General features: G+C 41.8%; 1 pseudogene; it reads right to left on the reverse strand.

The window, feature by feature from the left end:
- Nucleotides 1–236: 236 nt before the first annotated feature.
- Nucleotides 237–26,558, reverse strand: LOC119522488 (annotated as a pseudogene).
- Between the last annotated feature and the right edge of the window lie 384 nt (nucleotides 26,559–26,942).

The raw sequence follows: 26,942 nt of genomic DNA on the forward strand, positions 1-26,942 counted from the left end.
TTTAAAAGCCATATATATTTTTAAAGGATAATATCCAGTGCAATAAATAACTTAGGTATTGATGAAATATCAAAATAAGGATGATGAATAAAAAGGCACACTCTAAAAGAAAAGTCCAAGAGTAGAGAGAATAGAACAGTTTTGTTTTGTTTCTAAGCAGACACATAAAGATCTTTTCAGGTGAAGGTTTCTTTCTGTCAGTTGGAGGAGACGCTTACGCTGGCTTCTCTCCGCCCTCATCTGTAGCAGTCTCTTCTCTGGATGGCATCGCCTTCTGTGTAGAGGCAATACATTAGGGCGACAACCAGTGCTGAGATGGCAGGGGATACCCAGTTGGTCCCCCAGCTAGAATGAGAGTCAGTAGTTGTGATAAGAGTTTCCAAAGGTTTGATTATCTTTGATCTGTCATTTGGATGAAGCCTCCCAATGATGTATATTTTGGATAGTTCTCTAGCCTCTGCAGAGTGCCCAATCCAGTTGTTTCCCTTAAGACTTCCTCCCCACCAGGATGCTCCTCTGGAAACCTTGTGGTGCAGGATGACCCAGGTGCTCTTGCTGTGGTTATGTTTCTGGATCTCCCCCAGCATGTAGTACTTCATGTCCCCATCTGACAGCGCCGCTTTTCTCTGCGCACTGTGAGCCTTGGGAGCCCAGTGCACACACAGCAGCTACCAGGTGCACAGCCCTGGTGGGTTTTGTTATCTCTGTCTCATAGATGAGAAAATTGATATTTGGAGATGTTAAGTGACATGACCATGGCTGCTCAGTTGCTGAGAGGCAGAGCAGATATGAGAAATCAGGTGTCTGGGTCCTTCCATGGCATGCTACCTAGACTATCTTTTTTCTTTCTTTTTAAATAATCACACTGGATTTTATACAGTCAAAAGAATTTTGTCCTTCGAGTCATCACCTTGGGTGCCTGGACATACCTTCCAAGAACGTGGCTACTGCTGGCTTTGGGGTGTTACTGCAGAGCTGGCTTATACACTGATGGGAACATCTGTCGCTTTCCCTCTTATTCACACTATACTTTTTTTTTTTTTTTTATGGCTATCATCTCCCTTATGTTTTTTTTGTTTTGTTTTGTTTTTTTTTATCTTCATTTTATTGAGATATATTCACATACCACGCAGTCATACAAAACAAATCGTACTTTCGATTGTTTACAGTACCATTACATAGTTGTACATTCATCACCTAAATCAATCCCTGACACCTTCATTAGCACACACACAAAAATAACAAGAATAATAATTAGAGTGAAAAAGAGCAATTGAAGTAAAAAAGAACACTGGGTACCTTTGTCTGTTTGTTTCCTTCCCCTATTTTTCTGCTCATCCATCCATAAACTAGACAAAGTGGAGTGTGGTCCTTATGGCTTTCCCAATCCCATTGTCACCCCTCATAAGCTACATTTTTATACAACTGTCTTCGAGATTCATGGGTTCTGGGTTGTAGTTTGATAGTTTCAGGTATCCACCACCAGCTACCCCAATTCTTTAGAACCTAAAAAGGGTTGTCTAAAGTGTGCATAAGAGTGCCCACCAGAGTGACCTCTCGGCTCCTTTTGGAATCTCTCTGCCACTGAAGCTTATTTCATTTCCTTTCACATCCCCCTTTTGGTCAAGAAGATGTTCTCCGTCCCACGATGCCAGGTCTACATTCCTCCCCGGGAGTCATATTCCACGTTGCCAGGGAGATTCACTCCCCTGGGTGTCTGATCCCACGTAGGGGGGAGGGCAGTGATTTCACCTTTCAAGTTGGCTTAGCTAGAGAGACAGGGCCACATCTGAGCAACAAAGAGGCATTCGGGAGGAGGCTCTTAGGCACAACCATAGGGAGGCCTAGCCTCTCCTTTGCAGCAACCGTCTTCCCAAGGGTAAAACCTGTGGTAGAGGGCTCAACCCATCAAACCGCCAGTCCCCTATGTCTGTGGTCATGTTAGCAACCATGGAGGTGGGGTAGGCGAATACCCCTGCATTCTCCACAGGCTCCTCAAGGGGGCACTACATCTTTTTTTTCCCTTGTTTTTCTTTTTTTTTTTTTTTTTAACTTTCCCTTCTTTTTTAAATCAACTGTATGAAAAAAAAGTTAAAAAGAAAACAGACATACAATAAAAGAACATTTCAAAGAGACCATAACAAGGGAGTAAGAAAAAGACAACTAACCTAAGATAACTGCTTAACTTCCAACATGTTCCTACTTTACCCCAAGAAAGTTACCTAATATAGCAACATTTCTGTGAACTTGCTCCTACTATATCCATCAGAAATTAACAGACCATAGTCATTCCTGGGCATCCCCAGAACGTTAAATAGCTTATCTGTTCTTCTTGGATTATTCACACTATACTTTTAACCACAGTGGCATGGCCTAGCTCAATCATGTACTCATTCACGAGACCTGACTCCTAGTCCCTTTTGGCTCTTTTCAAAACTCAGCCACCTCTGAGGGCAAAGATTTGCCAAACGTGAGGACTTGCAGAGCAAAGTCCTTCAAGGTCTGAAGAGGATTTGAAAATGAGTGTGGGTTCCAAAAGTGGCTGTGGCAGCATGACTGGCATAGGTATGCCCATTTTCCAAGGGGCCGTCTTGCAGGGGCCAGCCCTCTGCTGAAGGTATGAGGTCTGATGAGCTTAGGGAGGCGTGGGATGGTAAACAGGAGGTTGTCCTTTGGCATCACACTTTCAGTGTTTGAATCCTGGCTCAGCCACTTCACTAGGTGTGTGCCTTTGGGAAAGTCATTTAACCCTTCCAGCCTTAATTTTCTCGCCTCTAAAATGAGAATAATAATAATAATATCTGCCCCCCCCCCACAGGGTCACTGTGTGGTTTAAACCATAATATGTGTAGTACCCTAGGTACAGAGTAAATGCTCAGTAAACGTTACTTTCCTTTGCTCACTTCTTTTGCTGATTAGTTTGTTAAAACAAAGTCTTTCTTTTATCTTTCATCTCTTCTGTGATTCATAGGAGGTAAATGTTGGAAGGGTCATTTAAGACAGTCTTATCCAGTGGTTTTCAAACCTCTTTTGAACATCAGAACCTAGAGTTCAAAGGAAAACAATATCCACAACAGCTTTGGTGGAGCTGCTTTAGCTTAATTAGATGGGTTGGGTCAGGGGTTGGGGGCGCAGAGCTCAAGCTCTTCAGCCTCTGCTTTACCGCCTTGGTTGAATTGTTACCGCCACTGAATCCTACGCCTCCACCCCTCAAACATGAGTTACAAAGGAAGCCCTCTACACACATAAAGGCTTGGCTTAAATGCTAAAGCCTCCACTGGGTCTTCCCAGAATGAGCCAGTCAGAATTAATCTCTGCTTTTCCAATTCTCTGGTGGCAACGTGTGTCTTCTATAGCATTTAGCAAAATTTGCCTTATATTCGAATTGTTTTTACCTATGCTTGTCTGCCCTTTCTCTGCCACCCAAGTTCCTTAGGGACAGGACCCATGTCTTAATTATCTCTGCATCCCCCACGGTGCCAGACAGTGATAGGAAGTTTTACAGTGATAGGAAGCCCTCAATCACTGCTGATTGGGTTGTTAAATAAGTGGCAAGAGAGAGATCCAAATCACATTAAGGTTCAGGAAACTGAGGGAAAGATTCCTAATAAAATGCATTCTTGGTTTTTTCAAAGGTGTCCTCTTGAAATAGTGACTTGAGATGCTTCACAAATCCAGACTTCATTGATTTATGTCATCCTGGCATAATGTACTTGCCTGATTTCTTAGGCAAATGTAGCCATTCTAATCCTCCTTTGGCCCTTTCTCCATTGTTTGAAGGAAAGGGAGGCAGAAAAACTATGTTCCATGCAGTTAATACTTTGAAATATGCAAACAATTTGAAAACCTTTAAACTAGGTACTAACAACATGCCAATGCTAAAAGGCAGAGGAATGGGTGAATGTTCCCAAACATCTGTTTTGTAAAGCCAACCGAAGGGTCTGATATTAGGAACTTTTATGTAGAGTCACAGAAAAATAATGGGGGGGTGGTGGTGGTGGTGGTGGTGATTGAAAAAGCCTTTGAAAATATATTGGGTCAAATTCAAGTGAGAGAAAACAACATGGAGAATAGCAGAAAAATGTAAGAAATTCAGGTCCATCTTTCTTCTGACCTGTAAGAGAGTATTATGTGGGACATGCCTAAGTAGATAATTACCAAGCTTAGTAGGATAGAAAGAAGATGAAGAAGATGGAGTAATCAGATGCCATAGTACTTGCAAGGGAGAAATTTGGTTTTGAGTAATATGAAAACATTTTAAGTCTTATGCATTTAACTTAATATATTACATAAGAGGGTAGGAGAGGTACAGAAAACTTTATTTTGCATTGTATAAATATAAGTAAACTGGGATGTACAGGTTTCTCACTCATACTCTAGTTTCTTGCATTTGGTTAGTGGTCGAAGACTGGTCATCAGAGATGAGGCTGGAAGGCCTTTGTTGGATTTAAGATATGTTGATATCAACATTTGGAGGAGTAAGTCCTGTGATGTTTTTAAAAGGATTAGTCCTGTTATCTCATAATCACTCAACATTCAATTCTTAACTGATACAAAGGAAAAAAAATAACAGAGCTCTATTGATGGTTGCATTCCCGCATTTTAAGACTGAAGTGGAAAGTCTTCATTTTCTGGATTGGGGCTCAAATTCAGGCTGGTGCACCTTAGAGCTTGGCCGTCATCAAACCAGAGCTTTGAGACTTTTCAACCTTGTGAAACAACAAGTAGTGAAAAATCAAAAGATGGCAAATTCCTGGCAGATAGGGGTAGGTTCTTGCATTTTTAAGGGAGGAGCATTGACTTGTATAACACTGGGGCATAGAATGAAGCTGCAGGTGCTGATGAGATGACAGCTCAGGAAAGCAGGACCTTTGCTGTGAAGGCTGTAACTTTGAGAAGGAAAAAAAGAGGCTGCAAAACATTTACCCTTGGATCAAATTTTTTAAAAATATCATCAACTCAAGGTCCTTCCACAAAATCTTCTCAAGGATTCCCAGGAGGATTTCCTCAGAGGAGCCGTTTTTATTCTGAGACCTCAATAGTGTATTCCTTCCCCCTGGATTTGTTGCAGCAAATGTGTTTGCTCATTTGTAAAGTAGGAATTGTTAAGCAGGATGAGAGAGAGCTCCATGGTATATGATATATACTACAGATTAAATATGACTTTCAGAGGTTGGGATCTATGTGACCTGTTAAACCTAAGCACATGTGCTTTAGAAAGCATTTCCTTGCACCAAGATATCATTTGCAGTTTGTGGTTGTTTTCCATAACGAGTTGGCCACTCTAGCTCTTCTACAGAAATGTGACCTCCTGGTACACCAGTGGTCCCCATCCTGCGGTGTGACTAAACTAGGTATGTCACCTTCAGTTGTGAGCTGGGTTGCAAGTAATTTGTTAGATGTAAGGGTCTAAAGTTCGTGAAAGATTACCTGTTTTAGTAAATTAGAGTGGGTTCAAGGTTGTTCTTATGATAATGTTGGGCTCATTCACTTGCATTCTGAAATGCTTTCCTGATTGGGAGAGAACCAGGCAGGAACTTGCCTAACCTTGTTTACGCCTCTGGCAGGTAGCTCTGGATGTATCTTTTATGATATGTGTCCTGATGGTTATAAGGCTGAGAATGGCAAATGCTATTCCATTGTTTCTATGGGAAACTCAGGTATGAATTTGGAGCCCCCTTCCAGGAACATAACCCTACCCCCTGGCCTGCTAGTCAGCCACCGATGGCTTCAGCAACTCCTGGAGAAGCTAGGCAAGGACTCACACTAAATATGGGAAATTGTCCTCCTCCCAGTCTACTTAGAGGGCTGAATAACTGAGGCCACTCATTTGTTCAGTCACTCAACAAACATTTATTGAGTCCTTTCTATGTACCAAAGCACTGCTTCTTAGGAGAGACAGAATTTAACACTGGTGATGCTTAAAAGATAAGTTGGATCTTGCTAATTGGTGAGGAATGCCTAGCATGAGCAAGGGCAAGGAGGGGGAAATGGATGGGGATTTCATGGAAGGAAAACAGTCCAGAGTGTCTGAGGGCCGGGGAATACAGTGAGATGTTGGGACATGTAGCTAGACAGTTTGAAAAAAATGCAGCCAGAAGGCTGAGGGCCCTAACTCAACCCCAGATGTTAGAACTAAGCAGTGATTACTTACATGTCTACCCTCTATGATATGCTTTGATCTGTCACAGTATGTACTCAGTGAATTCCTTCTAAACACATCCAAATGTGAGTGCATTGATCACGTGGAAAGGCTGTTAAGGAGCCCTGGTCCACTTTTGCCCCACAGACCTCTGGGTCCTGGGGATGGTGCTATTTTTTTCCACATTTTGAAAATTGAGACACAATTCACACAACACAGCAGTCACTCATTTAAAGTGTACAATTCATTGTTTTTTAGTATAGTCATAACATTGTGCTACCTTCACCATATCAAATTCCAGAGCAGTTCATCAATCAAAACAGATATCCTGTAGCCATCAGTAGTCACTCTCCATCTCTCCCCCATGTTCCATCCCCTAGGCAACCACTAATCTACTTTCTGTTTCTATGGATTTGCCTATTCTGGACATTTCATATAAATGGAATAATATATTATGTAGTCTTTTGTGTTACTTCTTTCACTTTCCCTTAGCATAATGTTTTCAAAGTTTATTCATGTTGTTTCATTATCAGTAATTGATTCCTTTTTATTCCAGAATAATATTCTATTGTATGGATATACCATATTTTGTTTGCCCATTTATCAGATGATGGGCATTTGGGTTGCTTCTGCTTTTTGGCTATTATGAATAATGCTGCTTTGGACATTCGTTTTCATAACTTTTGTGTACAGGCTTTTCCGTGGACCTGTGCTTTCATTGCTCTTGGATATATACCTAGTAGTGGAGTTGTTGGCATATTGCTGGTAACTCTATGTTTACCTTTTTGAGGAATTACCAAGCTGTTTTCCAAAGCTGCTGTACCATTGTACAATCCCATCAGCAATGTATGAGTGTTCCCATTTCTCCACATCCTTGACAACACTTTGTTATTGTCTGTCTCTTTTTTTTCTAGCCATCCTAGTAGATGTGGAGTGGTATATCAACGTGGTTTTTGATTTGTATTTCCCTAGTGACTAGTGATATTGAGCATCTTTTCATGTGCTCATTGGGTATTTGTGTATCTTCTTTGGAGAAATGTCTATTCATAACCTTTGCCCATTTTTTTTATTGGGTTGCCTTTTTATTGTTGAGTTGTAAGAGTTCTTTGTATGTTCTTGATACTGGATCCTTAGCAGATACATGACTTGCAAATATTTTCTCCCATTCTATGGGTTGTCTTTTCACTTTCTTGGTAGTGTCCTTTAAGCATAAGTGATTTTAATTTTGATGAGGTCTAATTTATCTATTTTTTCTTTAGTTGCTTGTGGAGATGGTATTGTTTTAAATGAAAGGACAGCCCATGGAAATGGTCACTGGGGATCTATTGAGGGTTAACGTGGGAGTCCTAAGGCTGGAAAGACTGAATTATCTTTAATCCTATTACTAGATTTAGAATTAGATAATCATTATCTAGTTGTGAACAATTCTGTTGTTAACATGGTATAGATAGGGGCCAGGGTGAGAATGTAAAGACTGTCACCTCTGGGTCCGCATTTTCAGTGCCCTTGGATTGCAGGAATAGAGTTGAAACCTGACTGTTGGACAAGATCAAGGGCATTTTGCTGTGCTTAAAACCAGCTTTGAACTCAAGGACTGATTTCTAACTGACTGTTTAACCTTTGACCTTGATTTGAATCAGATTTCCATTTGAAAATCAAGAGGGACTCCATTTGTAAGATTCTAACCAATCTTTTAAATTATGAAAGTGGTTAAAAATTGAGCACACAGTTTAAAAACAGTTGGCAAATCTAGTTTAGGATCCTGTCATATTTAAAATACCCCAGCAGTTTTGGAGTTTTTGAGGTGAGTTCATGGTTGTTCTGAGTGGGTATGTTTTGTTAATTTCTGTAGTTCCCTCCTGAGGCTCTCTCTGCATCTGAGCTCTTTGCCTTAGAATCAGAGAATCTTCAACTCTCAGAGTTGGAAGGAATCTTAAAAGTCATCTAATCCAACTCCCCATCCTTTTTCAAATCTGCTCTCCAACAGTGAGTGGAATGTGGCAGGAAAAATGCGAGTGAGAACCAGGAGGGCGGCTTAAGGATGTTATGCTTGCTAAGAAAGGACAGACACTAAAGGAAGGGAGAGAAAAGAAGTGGGGCAAGAGGAGGCATTTGCACAAAATAAAGGAGGTTTGCAAAGTTGGAGATGGCACTAAGGAAGGACAGCTTCTGAGATTTAGTTGTGTGAAAAGACATTATATTTCCAAATCCCCACCAGTTACACTGAATCACTCCCTTCTCTGGGGTCCTGCCTTATGTTATAGAGAGTTGTCTTCTGGTGCTGATCACTCTCTGCCTTGCAGTGTGGTTATCTGTGAATATGTCTGTGTCCCTGTAGGCTAGGAGCCCCTGGACAAAAATGCCATGGCCTGGCTCATCTGCATAGCTTTTACAGTGCCGGACACTGGGGACACTTAGCAGGCTACACATAAGGGCTTTGGAGTCTGTCAGGCTGACTCTTGGCTTCAAAAGCTCCAGATTGGAAATCCCTACCTGGGATGTCATGGCTTCTTTACTACCCTGAAACAAAACGCAGAGATAATCTAGCCATGGACGAGCAGCAGCATAGGTGCCACCTGGGAGCTTGTTAGAAATGCAGCACCTTGGGCCCCATTCCCAGGCCTACTGAATCAGTCTTTTTTTTTTTTTTTTTTAATTAAATTCAGTTTTATTGAAATACATTCACACACCATACAATCATCCATGATATACAATCCACTGTCCACAGTATGATAACATAGTTATGCGTTCATCACCACAATCTATCTCTGAACATTTTCCTTACATCAGAAAGAACCAGAACAAGAATAAAAAATAAAAGTGAAAAAAGAACACCCAAATCATCCCCCCATCCCACCCCATTTGTCCTTTAGTTTTTATCCCCATTCCTCCACTCATCCATACACTAGATAAAGGGGGTGTGATCCACAAGGTCTTCACAATCACACTGTCACCCCTTGTAATCAACATTATTATATAATTGTCTTCAGGAGTCCAGACTGCTGGGTTGGAGTTTGGTAGTTTCAGGTATTTACTTCTAGCTATTCCAATACATTAAAGCCTAAGAGGTGTTATCTATATAGTGCATAAGAATGTCCACCAGAGTGACCTCTCGACTCCATTTGGAATCTCTCAGCCACTGAAACTATTTCATCTCATTTTGCATCCCCCTTTTGGTCAAGAAGATACTCTCAGTCCCACGATGCCGGGTCCACATTCATCCCCGGGAGTCATACTCTGCGTTGCCAGGGAGATTTACATCCCTGGGAGTCGGGTCCCACGTAGGGGGGAGGGCAGCGAGTTCACCTGTCGAGATGGCTCAGTTAGAGAGAGTGAGGGCCACATCTGAGCAACAAAGAGGTACTCAGGGGGAGACTCTTAGGCACCATTACATACAAGTTTAGACTCTCCTTTGTGGTAATGAGCTTCATAAGGGCAAGTCCCATGCTCAAGGGCTCAGCACATCAAACCGCCAGTCCCAATGTTTGTGACAACATCAACACCAGTCCAGGTGAGGATGTCCAACACATCTGCACCTTCCCCCAGATCCTCGGGGCTGGGGAGTGGGAGGCTGTAAATATATTTTTTATTATCTGCCCAAATTACAGAGTCTGTCTTTTGACTGGCTCTGTGACCTTGGGCAAGTCACTTAACCTCTCTGAGCCTCAGTGACCTTATTTGTTAAATGGCAGTGGTAACAGCTCCTTCCTCCCCTAGTGGTAAGGATGGGAGCTGAGCGGAGTGCCTGGTGCTTGATAGAGAGCTGCTGAGGTTAGGGCTATCAGACTTCAAGAGATTCTTGTTGGGATTATTTCATGGGGCAGGTGGAAGAGTTCCAGAAGCTGCTAGGTTACCCACTGGAGGAACTCCAGTTGGCTGCCGATAGTGTTTAAGTTGTCCTTACTTTTTAAGCCTAAAAGAAGTGACTTCCTGACTCTAATCAACCGGGCTATCCAAGTTCAGCTAACTTAATAGCACCTGGCGCTGTTCTGCAGACCTGTTTGATTTGGTTCACCTGCCCCTTAATCCAGGGTAAAGGGTCGGGTTTCACGAGTACTGCAACTCAGCTGTTGCCTGGGGAGGAGACAGGTGGAATTCAACCTGAGGAGCCAGGGAGCAAACCTGTGCCCCCTTTTTCCTTTCCGGGGCCTGCCCTGGGATGTCTTTAATCTCCAGGGTCTTTAGGGAGTCTGCCTCAGACAAAATGGCAGGCTTCCTTGTTAATTGTTATTGTAATCGCGATTGCAATCATGAATCATTTCTTCAGCAAATGTATCTGTATCTACTCTCTGCTAGGTATTACGGGCTGAGGGACAAAAAGAGAGATGGTCCCTGGCCTGGAAGAGCTCACTGTCTAATGGGAGAGACCAGAGACTACAAGGCAGTGTGGGGAGTTTTGTCATGGGCAAGCATAGGGTGACGTGGGAGCACAGAAGAGGAGCACTGTTCTCCTCTTTGGGACTTCTTAGAAAGCCTCCTGGAGGAAGTGCCCTCTGATCTGCGTCTTGGAAGAGAAATAGAGTTAGCAGACAAAACCAAGAAAGGGAGTTCGGTCCAATTAACCGGAACAGCCTGTGCAAAGGCCAGGAGGTGGTAGAAGAGTTTGGCTGCACTGTGAGATGTGAGGGGTGGGGAGCAGAGAGTGATAATCATTATAATAAAACACAATAATAATAGTAGCTAACAGTAACATAGCTCTTACTATGCATCAGGCACTGTGTTAAGTGTGTTTTTCAGTTGATTGCTAGTTTAAGTGTCACAACAAGAAAGCCAGTAGATTTAACACCTAAAATTTAACGAGCACACCTCATACCCCAGGCTGAGTAGTTTTTGTGTACTGTCTCAGTTAATCTTAATTATTATGCCCAATTTCCAGGTGAAGCAACTGAGGGTCAGAGAGAATTAAGTCACCAGCCGCAGGCTGCACAGATGACAAATAGCCCTGAGCTGGGATTTGAACCCAGAAACTCAGTCTTAACCAGTAGGCTACAGAGTGGAAGCTCCTTCCTCCCAGTGCCTGTTGGGTTAAAAATGATCCTGCATTAGGAAGGAATGCATGGACACGAAATTCAGTCTCCTGGAATTCTTTCTGGAATAAGGTTGTTGTAATTTAAAAAAAACAAAAACAAAAAAACAAAAAAAAATGCATACCTGAATGGATCCTGAAGTCAACAGAGAGGTGAAAACTCCTGGAGAAAATTCTTTCCAAGCAAGAGTTGAGATAGTTCAGAAAATGTTATTAAGGCAGGAGCTCTGCATTCATGAGAAACTCCAGGGTCCTGTAATGTCTTTTCAGAAACACTTAAATTCCCGTCTAGCCAGAGTAAACAGAGCATCACAAATTGGGTTCCAACACCAGTGGCGTGCACTCTGTACAAAAGAGCTCACTTCCTTCCAGGCCATCAAAAGCCAATTTCCTCCCCCGCAAAGCTTGGGCTGCTTAACCCAGGTTTCAGCCAGCTGCACTCCCCTGGGACTCAAGAGACCACCTCTGTGAGTCTGATTGTGGCTGGGGCTTTGGCGCCATTTGCGGGTACCCCCAGGTTCCAGCTGTGGCCCTGGTTAGTTGTGTGACTACGGGCAAGTCCCTTAACCTCTCTGAACTGACTTTACCCATCTGTCATGGGGAACTGTTAGTACTCACCTTTCTTACCTCACCAGGTGGTCAGGGATAAAATGGGGCAGTATGCAAGTGGGGGCTTTGAGAAGGCAAAAGCATGAAATACACATAAAGAACGGTCATTTTTCTCTGTGCACTGGGCTTGTTTCCTGCAGTGACATTTTTAAACTCATTAAGGACACAACTGCAACCTTCTTACCTTTGGAGAACTAGAGGATTTGAGGCTTTCATCCCAGAACAGCCATCTTTGTGCTTCTTGCAAACACGGTATAAGGCCTTAGCAGCTGCTTATTTCTTCCCTGTCCTGATGGTTTCATTTTGTAGTTTCTGGAGAGTGCTTCACCCCCCTCCTCTTTTTTGAAAACAGGGCCTCTTGGTTGTCTTCAGAGCTCTTAAATGGTAGCAGAGGCCCCAAGCAGGCTGGGAGCATCTCCTTTCACTTGTGTGGGCGAGCACACTAATAGAGGTAATTAATTGGGAGGGGGGGCAGTCCTGCTTTGTAAACTGAAGAGGAGTGAGTGAGTCATGGTGCATGGGCTGACCCCCTCACCTGGGCAGCCTCCGAGGACACCTGCCTCAGATCATTAAAGCCCCTTGCCCAATGGACGTGGTCTGAGGACCTCCGCTGGTGGGGGTGAACAAAGCCAAGCATTTACTGGCTGGAGAGCAGGGATGAATAGAATTCGGCTCTTTGGCCAGGCTTGGCCCAGCCAGCTACTCATGCAAAGAGGTTTCAAATAAAAGTGTTTCTATTTAGAAAGTGGATGTTTTGATTGAATTTGAAGAAAAGCATGAGGTGGCTCCCCCTTTGGAAAACAAACTAATTATGTACTCCTTGGGTTGTTGGCTGGTGGGTCGGAAGGCCCAGACCTGTCCACAACAGCATTTTAGGAAAAGTGTTTTCTCCCCTGTTGAACGACAGAATCTTCTGTCGGACCACAGATGGTGCTTTTTTTCAAAATCACATGGCTGGTGGCGTAAAAGGACCCTTTAGGGACACCTTGAGTACAGTCAGTATGCTTTTAATATTAGGAATTTACTACCCTGTAGATTTTATTTTTTACTGTTCTCTTAATTTGGATTGGCACATATTGGATTTTACCTGGAGTTTGGATTCAGGGTCTAGGAAGGTGATTTGCTATTCTGTGTACAGTCGAAAAAGGTTCCCAGGGAAGCAAGAGCTGGTGTACCAAGTGACACCCCAAAGAGGTTATTGGACTGAACCATTTGCATTTCCATTCAAGGCATGCCGGCTTGGCCAAGCTGTTGACTTAGCGCTGTTGTCACTTGGGTGGCTTTGACTCTTCCATTCAAGCTTTAGAAACATCATTGAGTTAACAGGCCACACACCAATTCACCCTTCTCCCTCCCTACTCTTCACCCCCTTTGTGTTAGATGAGGAGGCCTTTCCCTCTTACAAAAAGGTAGCAGGCCTAAGGTTCCATGAGCTCTGTGCCCCTTATGCCACCCCCAATTTAGTCTTTGTGCAGGGCTGCTTTGTTTCCCTCCAAGAATTAAAAGTTAATTGATATCTCAAATGGATGTTGGTCACAAAGCATTTCACCATCCAGTGCAGTCCTGCATCCCATTAGATTAACCCTCTTCCGCAGTTCATTGTAAATAAACATCCCACAACAAAAAAGCTTACCTACCTGAAGCATTGTATTCATTTGGGTTCTGCTGTGGGGCCAAAATTCTATGACAATGTCACTGGGTTAATTAATTTAGATTAATGACTCTTGGAGCTCTGTTTTCCTTTGCCCTCCCTATTTTACACAGACTGCTGAGTAAGATTTCCAAATGTCTGAATTTATTAGGCTGTCCAGAGTTCTTCCGGAGATGGGTAGTCCTCTCAACCCTAGACCTCTAATTGTAATATTGCAAATTCTCTGAAATGACTCAAATATTGGATCTTGATGTGGCAATCCAGTATAGATGGGCTGTATGTTCATATTGCTCTTTTGAGAAGATCTTTATTTTCAGAGAAGAGGAAAATGTGAATTTTTTCTGAACTTGGAAGAAAGAATTCCCTTAGGGTCAACTGAAAGTACAGTGCAAGCCACTCAGTTAAGAAAGAACGAGCACACTCAGGTTAGACTTTTGCTGCTACCCAGAGGTGCACAAGAGCACACACCAGTGATCTGACTTGTACTGGCAGAATCTGGGTTTCAGCAAAGTGCTCTGAGGTAGTGAGCCTTAGAGATGGGTAAGCTGTTCTTCATGCAGAACAAGCTTCCCCCATTAGGTAGTTTCTGTTAACCCTCAGCTATGGTCCACAAATAGATTAATTTTATTGCCCATTAGAAAAATGCTTTTTTTTTTTCCTGTAGGTTAAACTCATTACTCACTTGTGTGGTGGAAGGATTTGGTGGAGATTTAATATATACTTAATCAGGGTTCTGTTTCCATTCTGGAGTGTTCCACCCATCACACAAAGCCTCCCATACCTCTTGGAGCATCAAATGGCAACCACTTCTTCTCCAGAGAATACATAGGAATGGCCAATATATAAATCAGAGATGCTCAACATCATTAGCCGTCAGGGAAATGCAAATCAAAACCACAATGAGAGATAACCACAGTGAAAGACCCTAGAATGGCTATTATCAAAAACACGGACAATAACAAGTCTTGGTGAGGATGTGGAGAAATTGGAACCCTTGTACTTGGCTGGTGGGAATGTAAAATGCTGCAGCCACTTTGGAAAACGGTCTAGCAGTTCCTCAAAAGGTTAAACCTAGAGTTACCGTATGACCCAGCAATGCCACTCCTAGGGAACAATGAGAACAGATGTCCACACAAAAACTGGTACATGAATGTTTAGAGCAGAATTATTCCAAATATGCCAATAAGTGTAGAGAGCACAAATGCCCATCAGCAGATGAATGGATAAACAAAATGTGGCATAGTCTTCCAGTAGAATATTATTCAGCCATGAAAAGGAATGAAGTACTGATACATGCTGTAAGGTGGATGAACCTTGAAAACAGTCTGCTTCGTTAAAGAAGCCAGATGCAAAAGTCCACATAGTATGTAATTCTATTTATATGAAAGTCCAGAGTAGGGAAATCTCTGACGATAGAAAGGAGATTAGTTATATCTCAAAGCTGTTAAAAATCTGGCCAAGGATGCTGCTAAGCAGGGCAGGAAGTGTGTCAGCAACAGTGCCGGGCTGAGCCCCATCAGATCCTGAGGCAGAAGGGAAAATCAGCCATACTGATCCTATGTTTATTGACAGTTTTAATATTTTGTTCATCATGGATTTGTGACATTCTTTTTTGCTTTAAAAATACTATATCAAAATATTAATTGTCTTGATTACTGAGTTTTACTGCTTAGGTCTGGGGGGTGACAGCTAAAGTGCACCGAGTTTGTTTTTGAGTTGATGAGAATGTTCTAAAGTTGACTGTTGTGATGGTTGCACAACTATGAATATTTGAAAAACCATGGTTGGTACACTTTAAATGGGCGAATTATATCTCAAAGCTGTTAAAAATTTGGAACCATGACTTTGGACTTGAAGAAACAATCTTTTATCCACCACATTCAAGACCTTAAGAAAAGCTAGGTCCAAGGCAAGACAACATAAAAGATTTTCCTTGAAATGGGTATTTAAGAATTTACTTGTTGGAGTGGCTCAACATTTCAGGTACTTCCCTTTGGTGTGCATTCAGATGAAAACAAATCAGCCCTTATTCGTTTTCCAAGCTATGTTTAAAATAAGATTTGTGATGCTGTTGAATTCTAGTTGTTTCTTGTATTTGTAAGCTGTCCTGTTTATTGGTTAAATGATGGCGTAGGGGCAAGTTGGGAGCAGGGGTGAACTTTTCTGCCTCCACAACAAACATTTTCTCTGAATTGTAATCAGATTTGTCCAAGCTCTAAGCTGGCAATGAGAGACACTAAGACTCCCATACCAAGATGTATAATTATAAAACAAACTAAATATTTCCTTCTGAAAGGAGATTAATCACCTGTACTTGCGTGCCTGAAGATTAGGTCATTGGGAATATCTTCCTCCTCTTTCCTATAGCACTAATGTCTTCTTGCGCAGAAAAATAAGTCCCATCCCTCTGGTACAGAAACTGAAGGGAAAGTTGGACCCAGCACAAAGATTACGTCCTCATAATAATAGTGGCTAATATTTTTGAGTTCTTATTTTGCACCATGCACTGTCCTAAATGATTTAGACAAATCATTGTTTCGTTGTCACAGCCCTAGGAGGCAGATTTTAGCATCAGCTCTCTAGGTGGTGAAACTGAAGCACAGGACTGAAGCACACAAAGTCACATGACCAGTAAGTCTTGAACCTGACATTTGAATCCAAGTCTGCCAAAGGAGTGCCCTTAACCGCAGTATTACCATGTCCCTTAGCCTTTCAGACCACTTCGTCAGCCTTTTCTGTTTTGTTTTGCTTTTTGCTTTTTGATGGGGAGGACCCTGTGGCTCCATGCCCAAACCAGTGATTCTCAGCCAGGGGCGATTATGCTCCCCAGGGGATATTTGGAAATGTCTGGAGACATTTTGGTTGTCATGACTGAGAGTAGGTGTGAGGAATGCTCCTGGCATCTAGGGGATAGAGGCCAGGGATGCTGCTAAGCAGGGCAGGAAGCAGGTCAGGAACAGTGCCGGGCTGAGCCCCATTGGATCCTGAGGCAGAAGGGAAAATCAGCCATACTGAGCCTGTGTCTTTATTTGCAATTTTAATATTTTGTTCATCACGGATTGGTGGCATTCTTTCTCACTTAAAAAAACATTACATCAAAATATTATTTATCTTGATTACTGAGTTTTGTGGTGCCTCACTTGCCTCACCCTAGTCCAGGCCCTGTGGCTAAACATCCTGCAGTGTACAGGACAGCCCCCACAACAAAAAATTATCCAGTCCAGAACGTCAGTAGTGCTGAGGGTGGGAAACTCTGGCCTCAGGTACTGGAGGGTTTTCCCCATGGAAGGGCAAAAGGAAAATAAAAGGGAAGCACGATAACACAGGTCATAACAATAGCCACTGTTTATGAAGCTATTACTCTAATCTAGGTAACTCATGTCGTATCTTGCCCAGGTGTTGACCTGTCTTTTGCCAAACTCATCCTGGGAGCCACTAGGCTGCACTGCCCTCCAGCACTAGAGCTGCCCTCTAGGCAGCCTTTAACGAGGGCATTGAGGTGCATGTGTGTGGGTCACAGAAAACAGTGCACCATATTGCTCCAACTATAAGCATAGAGGGGTTTTGTTTCCCCCAACACCAAAAATATATTTCAAAACCTCCCCTTGAAGAAGTCCGCCAAATACATTTGGGAGCCATTTTGCTGACGATTGTCTGATGCAATTTTTGTTGCTGTCTGGAAGAGACATGGTCAGTTGTTGCAAACACTCCAGAGTGTCTTTTCTGATTTAATTTAATAATTTGAGAAGGAGTGTTAATTTAGTTCTAAACAACACAGACGTTCTTAGCAAACACACCTGTGATTGTTTTATGCTGTTCTGAATGGCAAGCTGAATGGCGCTGTAGGAAGTGGGGCACTTTGAGGGCAGACAGACCTAAGTTCAAATCCCTCCTCCACTATTTACTAGCTGTGTAACTTTGGACTAATTACTTAACTTCTCCAGGCCACAGTGTTCAAGGCTGGCGATAAAAATACTACCTACCTGGTTATGGCATTAGTGTGAAAATGAAATGATCTGTAATACAATAGCTACTCGATGAATGTTAGCGCTTTTCTTTCCCTTGAAAAGTGTGTCAGGAAGTAAATTTTACTCAAAGCAAAAGCTTCATTGTCCTGATTTTTTAGAAATATAAAACTTGCTTCTGTTGGGAGAAAATGAACTAGATTTCATCATCCTTCCTTGAAGAGAATAACAATAGTAATATTAACTATGAAACAGATGCAACTTGAAGAGTTCTTAGAAGTTTTCACTGTGAAAATCCACCAGAACATCTTCCTTTCCATGCTTCCCCATCACTTTAAGACTAGCAAACTCTTAACTTGGTTTTCCAGCCCCTCCCCCCCAAAGTGGGCCTTCACCTTATTCCTGGAGCCATCTGGGCTCAGTCAGAGCCCAAAGCTAATGAGGCCAAGGTCAGGGCTGGATCCCCACGGGGAGCAGTTAGCTGTGATCCCTTCTTTGGCCCTACTCTACTTCCCTAACCCTACCAGCTGACTTTCCACCATGTGTTTGCTCCAAGGGGGGTGAGAAGGAGAGAGTGTGCCTGTGGACCCACATGCCCAGCAACACAGCTGAAAGACTGAGTCGTTGTATAAAAAGGGCTGCACAAGAAAATCAATCCCCAATTCCACTGGGCCCTGCAGACAGATGATCAGCACTGATGGTCATTTAAAGGCGGTGATCGCAGTACAGATGATAATTATTTTCTTTCTATCTGTCCCCCATTCCTGAGTGACTGACCCCATCAGAGAGTGGCAGCCACTTCCTGGTGCATTAACTTGGTCTGTGGTCATTTAAGGGCACATGAATGACGCCTCCTGTTGTCAAACAACGCCATGGCAAGCACCTTCTGCGAAGCTTGCAACTAAGGTTAAACGTTGGGAGGAGGCTCTTGTTAGTAGCATCCCATTACTGTTGCTATGATACATTTAGCACATTGACTACAAGGCATGGAAGAACATCCTCCATGATCCAAGGTAGAAACAGTTTTTCATGTGTCTTTTGCTCTGTCTTCTGTTGCATGTGCATCTCTTAACGGGCATTTTTCTAACCCCTATGCTTGTGTCACAGAACAGCACACCATTTAGGTTGTAAACAGAAAATTTTCAGCCAAGAGACAGTTTCTCCTAGGATTTCTTCCTTGTTACATTGATTAGTGTCAAAACAGGAATGAAACCACTTTAAATCTTTTCAAAAATGGTATCTAAATTGTGCGGAAACCATCATCTTCTGCATGTAAGATATGGGCCTTCTGCTTCTTTTGGAGAGGGTTTATGATGTAAGAGAAGAAAGCCCAGCATTCTGCATGCATAAAATCATTCACAGCTCAGGCCATAGAAGCGTCAGAGGGAAGGGTTAATGGGTGCTCAAGAACATTTTCAGGTGTAACTTTTTATCGTGGAAAATTTCCAATATTTAAAGAGGTAGATTGGTATAATGCGTCCCCATGTACCCATCATCCAGTTTTCATGGCCCACCTGGTATCATCTGTACCCCAACCTCTTACCCCCTTCCAATCTTTTTGAAGTATCCAAGATATATCATTTCATCCATAAATACTGCTGCAACATTAAGACTCCAAGAATATGTTAAATAGAGTTGCAAAATGGCAGAAAATGCTGTGGTGGGAGAAAATCTCATCTTGAGGAATGTCGACTCTCCTGGTATCATGCTTTTGGGTCACAGAGACTTTTAAAATTTGAGGGGCCAGACAGGAATTGGGTGTTTGGGATTCCTCAGAGGGCTGTCACTAGATGAGGCACCCAGGGGAAAACTCCAGAAGAGGTCGACCACCAAGTTGCCCTGCAGCCTACAGATGGGAAGAAATCAAAAAGAGAAGTCGGATCAAGGAAAAGAAAAGCAGTTTATTAAAAGGAACATACCAAGTGAGAGTTGAACATGTTGCTATTATTTCTTTAAAAGTTGCCCCCAAATCATCATAATAGTCATTAATATTTCTTGAGCACTTACAACATACCATGTGTGGTTTGTAATCCTCAAAGTATATGTACTCTTATGTCCATTTTACAGATGAGGAAACTGAGACCTCGAGAGGTCCCAAGGCAGGGCCGTGATTCGAGTGCAGTCAATATGTCTCCACTACCAATGTTTGTAACTACCATATCCTCTTACCTTTCAAGCAGCTTCAAAAGTAATGGGTTAAGTGTACCTGTTTTAATACTCAATAAGATTTAGAAAATATATACTAATACATTCATGGGCACTGAGCTTATTTGAATCTCAAGTTAAACTCATGCCATGTGATTTGTAACACATGATTCCATTTCATTCATTCATTCATTCATGAAATAGTATATGAGCACCTACCTCTAGAGTACCTACCAGACACTGCACTGTGGCAGGATCTCTCCTACGTAGCTGGACCCTCGAGTGCAAGCTCTTTTCTCTTTAGGGCGAGTGTATCTTTATTTCTTTTTAATATTTTTTATTGTGAAATATAACATGCAGAAAAGTGATAATGTTCAAAATATGATTTAACAAGTAGTTATAGAGCAAATTTCAAAGAATGTTATGGGTTACATTTCTACCATTTCAGTTATTTCCTTCTAGCTGTTCTAATATCCTAGAGACTAAAAAAAAATTATATAAAAATTCGGTATTCGTAATCCTTTGTTAAATTCTCTCTTGTCTGTTGCTCCTCCTCCCTCTCATTTGATCACTGTCTCAATCTTCAGGGATATCTGGGAGTGTATCTTTTAAAACTGAAGATTGTCAAAATTAAAGTTGGAATGAGCAGCCATTTGGACTCTTTTGGTTGTAAGTAATAGAGATCCGTTTTAGCTAGCTTAGGCTAAAAGGAGGAATTTTTAGTCTACAGACCCCAGGTTCTCAAGGATGCAGTCAAGCTTCAGGAATGACCTGGAACCAGGTGCTGGGTTAGTTGTCAGGACTTTCCTCTCCCTCACTGTCATTTCTGCCCCTCTCTGTGTGTCAGCTTGATTCCTCATTTCCCAGTTCCCCAAGCTGCATGGCAGCAGATGGCCGTCCCTAGGGCCTGCCATTTACATTTATTTATAGGTCCAGCTACCATGAGTGAGACCAAGTTGCTCTTAGTCCCAGTTCCAAATACATGGATGGGCTCTCATCCCTGGGCCAATCAGCTGTGGTCGCATGGTACAAACATGACTGCCAGGATCCACCCCCATAACCAAAACCAAATCAAATATTACTCAAACACCTGCCAGTTGTCCATAGGTGCAATCATGGCAGTTATTATGTAACATTTATCACAGTGTCAAATGCCTCATTTTGATTCTGGATAGAAATATTTGAAGTTAATATCAATTGAATTAAAAATTTTTTTTCTCACCACATACTTCCCATGACCAGTTGGAACTTCTTTCACTTTTATTTCAGGTGCCGATAAGATCCTACAAAGGAGAGGAAGCTTATAAACCTTATGTTTCACCAGCTTCCTGAGACTGAAAGGAATTTGCCATTTGCTTTCTACAGCCAGGAGGATATAATGAATGATACATTATTAGTCACTTAGCAGCGGCAATTGTGCTTTTAAAAATAATAGAAATCCAGCTCAAATTATCTTTAGATTTGATATAACAATATCACAGAAATGCACTGCATTCTTGTAATGGGTGTCTTTTAACTTTCAGCATTAGCTATTATGTTGTTATACTTTGCAAACAATACTGCAAATTGTAGACAGTACTTTGCTTGAAACTGTGTTGTTTAAACTGGGAAAAAAATCTCATGTCCTAGATTTGGTGGTGATTTTCATCTCTTTTAACCAGTTTTATACTCAGTGCATGAGATTTAAGCAGTTATAACAATGTGTTCTTGAAATTGCCATGAGCCATCAATGGCTTCAAATATTTGGCCAGCCAGTATCTGTGGCAGTTCAGAAGATGCAGGCAACGCGAAATTGAACAGGCGTTCTGTGTTTTCCCGTGCCCTCCTGGGAAAGCCGCATCTTTTGTCAGAGGAGGGAGAGGGAGTTTTAACTCCTCAGGAAGGAAGGAGCTCTGTGCAAAACGGTGCTGACTCTAGTTTACTGGGGCCTCATGAAAAGTCATTGAGGGGGTTGCATAAAGAAGGGTTGCTGGGTAAGGCCTTCAGTCTTAAAGCCAGAACGATGCTTAACATTCCAGACCTTGCCCTTCTGCCAACCACCAGGAGCCTCTTCAAAGGCCACCTCTGCCCTCTTCCCACCCCGTTAGCACAAAAGATTTGGAAATTCCATTTTGAGTCCTCTAATAAGAACAATCAAGAACATTTTTTATACTGCTTTACCATTTACAAATCACTTCCGCATGCATTTTCTCATTGGATTCCAACAATTCATCTTGCAGGTAAGGCTCTGGAGTCTAAGAGAGAACAAGTAACCGGTTCAAGATTACACAGCCAGTAAAGTCATGCAGTCCAGGGCTGAACAGGAGGGCTTGGGCTCCAAATCCTGTGCAACGTGTGTAACACACATACGTTGCTTTTCCTCTGGATGTGTGCCATTGGAGAATCTTCAATCCAAAGGATACCATGGCTTCCTGTCTCAAGGGAACTGGACAGAAGATTTAAGGACACTGGTGCACAGAAGGGTGAGGAAACTGATACTTTACAGCCCAAAGTTTGATTTGGTAAACGAGTGACCACAGTTAATGATACGTTAGGACTGCTCACAATTACATAAAAAAAAAAAAAAACAGACTTTGGGACTTTAAGGAGTGACGTGCAGAAAAAAAATAGAGCCTATCCAGATAAGATGTTTGAAGATCTTTATTAGTATTTACTCGCCCAGCTCATCTTCCTGTCCCTCCTCCCCCACTGAAAAAGCAGCAAGGACATTGGGAGGTTACATTTTTAAACTACAGAATTTATTCACACTTATCCAGTCAGCAGCAGATCTAGGTATTTGGGTTTGGGGAAATCTTTACCATAGCACCAGCTTTAAAAAGTAGGTCTGTTTCATGATTTTAAAATGATTTGATTTACAAATACCTGATAATTAACTTTAGAAACAGTGATGGTGTGAAGGGAGATATGCCTGTAGTTCTAGTATGTTCTTCTTACAAGATTGTGAGTGCCTTTCTTGGTTATTCTCTGCCTTGTGGGTGCTGCCACCAAACTGTTGCTTGTCTGATGTTTAATAATGAGCAGGAGTACATCGGAGGCTTGTAACCACATTAGCTCCTCTGTTACTTCCTAACCAGAGTCTCCACGCAGGACAGAGTCAGGACAGCCTCACTGCATCCCTTCCCTCTCTGCAAAAGGAAAGTTATGGTGCTTTCTCCGCCAGAATTTTCTACAGATGAAAGAGAACTGGATTTTAATGGGCGATAATAATAGCATTATGGCTGGTTAGTGGACTCTTGACTGTGTAGCAGTGAACCGTTTGCTTGATACATTCCCACCTGCACCAAACACTGTTATCTTATTTCTTACACCCTTTCCCACTCACCTGGAACCTAACACTTCCCTTTGTTGTATGTTATCTAGGAACAAGGACATGCCACTAGCTACAGGTAAATATGACCTTTGTGAACTGGCAGAAGCCTTCCTCAGTGGGATGGCTTGGAGCTCTGGTTTCCAACATGAGTTAGGTTTCAGAGTGGCCTAGTTTATCTTAACTATGGATTCGTTCATAGTTTCTGGTGGTTTGTTGATGTAGTTATTCCTACTGCTAGTAAAAGACTCATTACTTGGATTTACAGAAATTTCGTTAGACTTTATTAAAGGAAGGAGTCAAATCCTACTACCATTTAAAAACAAATGTAACTAGTTGACCTTTGCAATTGAAAATAGTGATGCTGACTACTAAATTGACATCATTTATAAAATGTCATCAAATTCATGTATTTGGAATGTTGCAAGTAAAGATGAATAGTTGTATAAAAACAGGGTTGCCAGATGAAATACAGGATGCCCAGTTAAATCTGAGTTTCAGATAAATAGTGAATACTTTTCCTAATAAGTATGTCCCATGCAATATTTGGAACTCATCTATATTTAAAAATTATTCGTTGTTCATTTGTCATTCAGACTTAACTGAGCGTCCTGTGTTTTTATTTGCTAAATCTGACAAACCTAATAAATAACTCCAATTTCCCAATGATATGAAGCCATCAGATCAAATAGCAATTGTTCTAACACAGTTAAATAGAAATAAGCCTGTTAATAATGGGCAACTGACTGGAAAGGAGTATGTTTCAGCAGAATCTCTATTAGCTAGTCTATTTTATAAATACGATCAGAATTGTGCGGTAAAGAGGTATATGCTTTTATTCATTCTCTGAGTTCAATGATTCCATATTGTAATTAACCATAAAGTAGCAGAGGGAATCTTGGGACAGTGTGTCCTCCAGCTGTGACAGAGAGCCAGACAGTAATTAGGAAGAATGGCAAGAGCTTGTGAGGCATATGTTTAGGTTTCTTTTGCTCTTAGGAAAGACTGCAGATCTGAAAAGGCGATTAATCCAGAATATGCAGTTTCGGCCAGGATCAAAGACATTGATAAGGTTCCTTGAACAGGTTTTAATGTAAAGAGGATTTTTTCGGATTATTTGATGGAAGGAATGATATTAACAATTACAGTAGTAGTAATTTCTTTTTGTTGAAGGTGGAATATAAGTAGGCACGGTGGTGGGCTCCTGCCTTCCTGTTGGAATCTGGCTGATTGTAGAGGCCATGCTCTGCCTTCTCATATGTGGGTGAGATTCCAGAGAACTCACAGGACCTATATCCTTTATATACATGTATATATTTGTGTACTGTTGTTGTTGCTAACAGCAGCAGTAACGTAAGGGGCTCTCAATATCCCAGGCTCTGTGTTTTTAATGCCTTTTCTCATGGACTCCCCATAACAGCTCCATGAGTAGGCTTCATCATTATCCCCCTGTTCAGTGTGACGTATCTGTAGCTCAAAGAGGTTTTGTCATTTGCCCAAGGTTACTTGGCAGAGCTTGAATGCCAAGTCAGGTCTCAATTCTTAACCACTCTGCTGACTGAATACCTTCTGTAAAGACTAACTCTATAAAGAAATATCTTAACTTAAACTATGGGTCATGTTTTTCACAGGTTACTTATATATCTGTAGTAGGGACGAATGGCGGTAAGGGATGCTTTGGGTTTCCAGAACTCATTCACAGTGTAATAGCAGTTTAGGGACATTGCCCTTTAGGGATCAGGAAACCCTTGGGAAGAAATTAATTGCATTGGCTTCATTATTTCATTCTCTACCTAAGTCCAGAAAGGTTTTAAGGCAACATATTAGCTTTTATGCTGATGCATGTTCTGTTGAGATCAATTAAAAAAATTTTGCCAGGGCTATGCTACTCAGTCATTTATTTAGCAAATCAGTTTAGATAATATCTCTGGGATTGCATTCTGCCTTCAAAGAACCTCACCTAGTCAGGGAGAGAGACAGTTAAAGCAGAATTATGACAGTCATCTTCTCAAAGACTTGGGAATAACCCAGAGATTAAATTTGTTCCAACACAAATTTGTTCCAAAACAAGAAGAAAAAAATATATAAATGGTTCCATTTTCACCCACCCATGCTTCAATCCAGGAATTATCAGAACAGGTTTGGTCTTTTGCAATATGGGGGCAGTAATCACTTCTTCCCTGTTTTCCACGTTGCTTCTGAGCTCAAATGTTAGCACTCTTGGAACTTCCCTCCTTTCCAGGAGGAACTGGCTGCACTTTCTTAGCTGCCCTGTTTGTCATCTGATCTGGGATGAAAAGGAACTGTGAACTTTTGATGACTGTTCCTGCAAAACCAAATCTGATGGCCTGCCCTCAGGTGGGAAGATGAACTTCTTGATGGATCATCTCGCTAAACCACATGGCCTTCCCCATTAGATTACATCCCAGGTATTCTGGCTCCTGCTGGGCATCCTGACTTTGGTGAAATACTGTGGAGGTGGAACAACTCTAATTTTTTTGGGTGAGGAGACTGACTGAGGCTCAGAGCAGTGAAAAGACTTGCTGTAGGAGACAGAGCTATTTACTCACAGAGGCAAAACTAGATCCAGATCTCCTGATTCCTAGGTTGAAAATCTGTGCAGCCTCTCCTTTTGGTCTAGAAACAGATTCTAGAGAGTTTCTCATAGAGCATAACCATCATTTACCTAGAATAGAAGCATACCCAGTGAGAGTTGTTAAATACATTACAGAATCTTTCAGATTAGAGAGCTTTCATATCTAAAGGCACAAATTTGACCCTCCCCCACCCAAACAAAGAAGTTGGAGTTTTGTCATTTTTTCCTGGGGAAACTTTCTGAAAACAAATGGTTTTGGAGTTTTTCAAAGGAAGAAATTAGAAAGGTGGGGTGGGAGTACAGTAATAACCAAAAGCAAGTGGCATTGCAGAATTTGGCTTACAACTGGGAAACTAATACTCCATTCACTTCTGTTGATTGAGACAAGAAGGCTAGGTTTCTCTTTAAGTGAAATTGCATTCTTTATGTATGTGCTCTGAGTGATGACATTTGATCCCCAATTTTATCTGGGTTCTCCTTGAATAAACCTGAAACTGACAAAACCATTTGAAAACAGCCAGCCCGAGAAATAGACAGCCAGCACAGTTATTTGATAAGGTCTAGATCAAGCTCAATTTGTGTGGCATTTTGTAGATCCTACTTTGGTCAGGCAAGCAAGAATCAATAATTAACATTTCCCAAATGCTGTAAAATTATTCATTGATCACAAGAGCACATTTGTAAAGACATTTCCATATGAGAAGCATACGGCTCTGATCGGTTTAGATCAGACCACCTGGTCCCCAGTTGGCAGACCCCAGTTTACAAATGAATCATGTCATGTTCCAGACGTTAGAACTGGAATCATGGTGTAACTGAAGGGTAGTTGTGTTTGCCAGTTAGCCTGAGAAACTAACCATCTTTAGATTGGAGTGAGACTCATATTTCTCAGGAGACAGTGGTAAGGAATTGACATGAGAGCTATGACTTTGATTGCAGAACACAAATCCACTTAACAGCAAATTCTCAAAGTGCAATTTGCTCCTATCATTCCTCACTTGTATAGGGCTAGGCTAGAATCACCGGGTACAGTGTTGTCAGGGAGACAGCTGCTGTAGGGAGAACGTACTTGAGCAGCCAGCCCTGAGAATTCTGTGGCCAGGGCACTGTTTCTCATTTTCTATGCACTATCGAGCTGGTGACTTCCTTTCCCAGACTGGCACTTGTGGATTAAGACCCACAGGGATGTGCTCTTGGTCTGTCCAGGTTCCAGATGAGGTCCTGCCCCATCTTGGCCCTACCACATGTACTGGAAGGAATGGAAGAGGACTCACTAAATAACAAGGTTCAAATTCCTGCTTTGCAAAATTAAACATAGACATTCATATATATATGTGTATATGTATGTACATATACATATGTGTGAATATAGAAGTTATGTGCCCATTGTAAAAAGAATTGTGGCATAGAAAATTTATAGAGAGGAAAGGTGAAAATCATCCCTAAGCCTACTACCCATTGATAACTGCTGTTACTATTTTGGTGTATAGGCTGACATACT

Source organism: Choloepus didactylus, chromosome X (genome assembly GCF_015220235.1).
Source record: "Choloepus didactylus isolate mChoDid1 chromosome X, mChoDid1.pri, whole genome shotgun sequence".
Taxonomy (NCBI): Eukaryota; Metazoa; Chordata; class Mammalia; order Pilosa; family Megalonychidae; genus Choloepus; species Choloepus didactylus.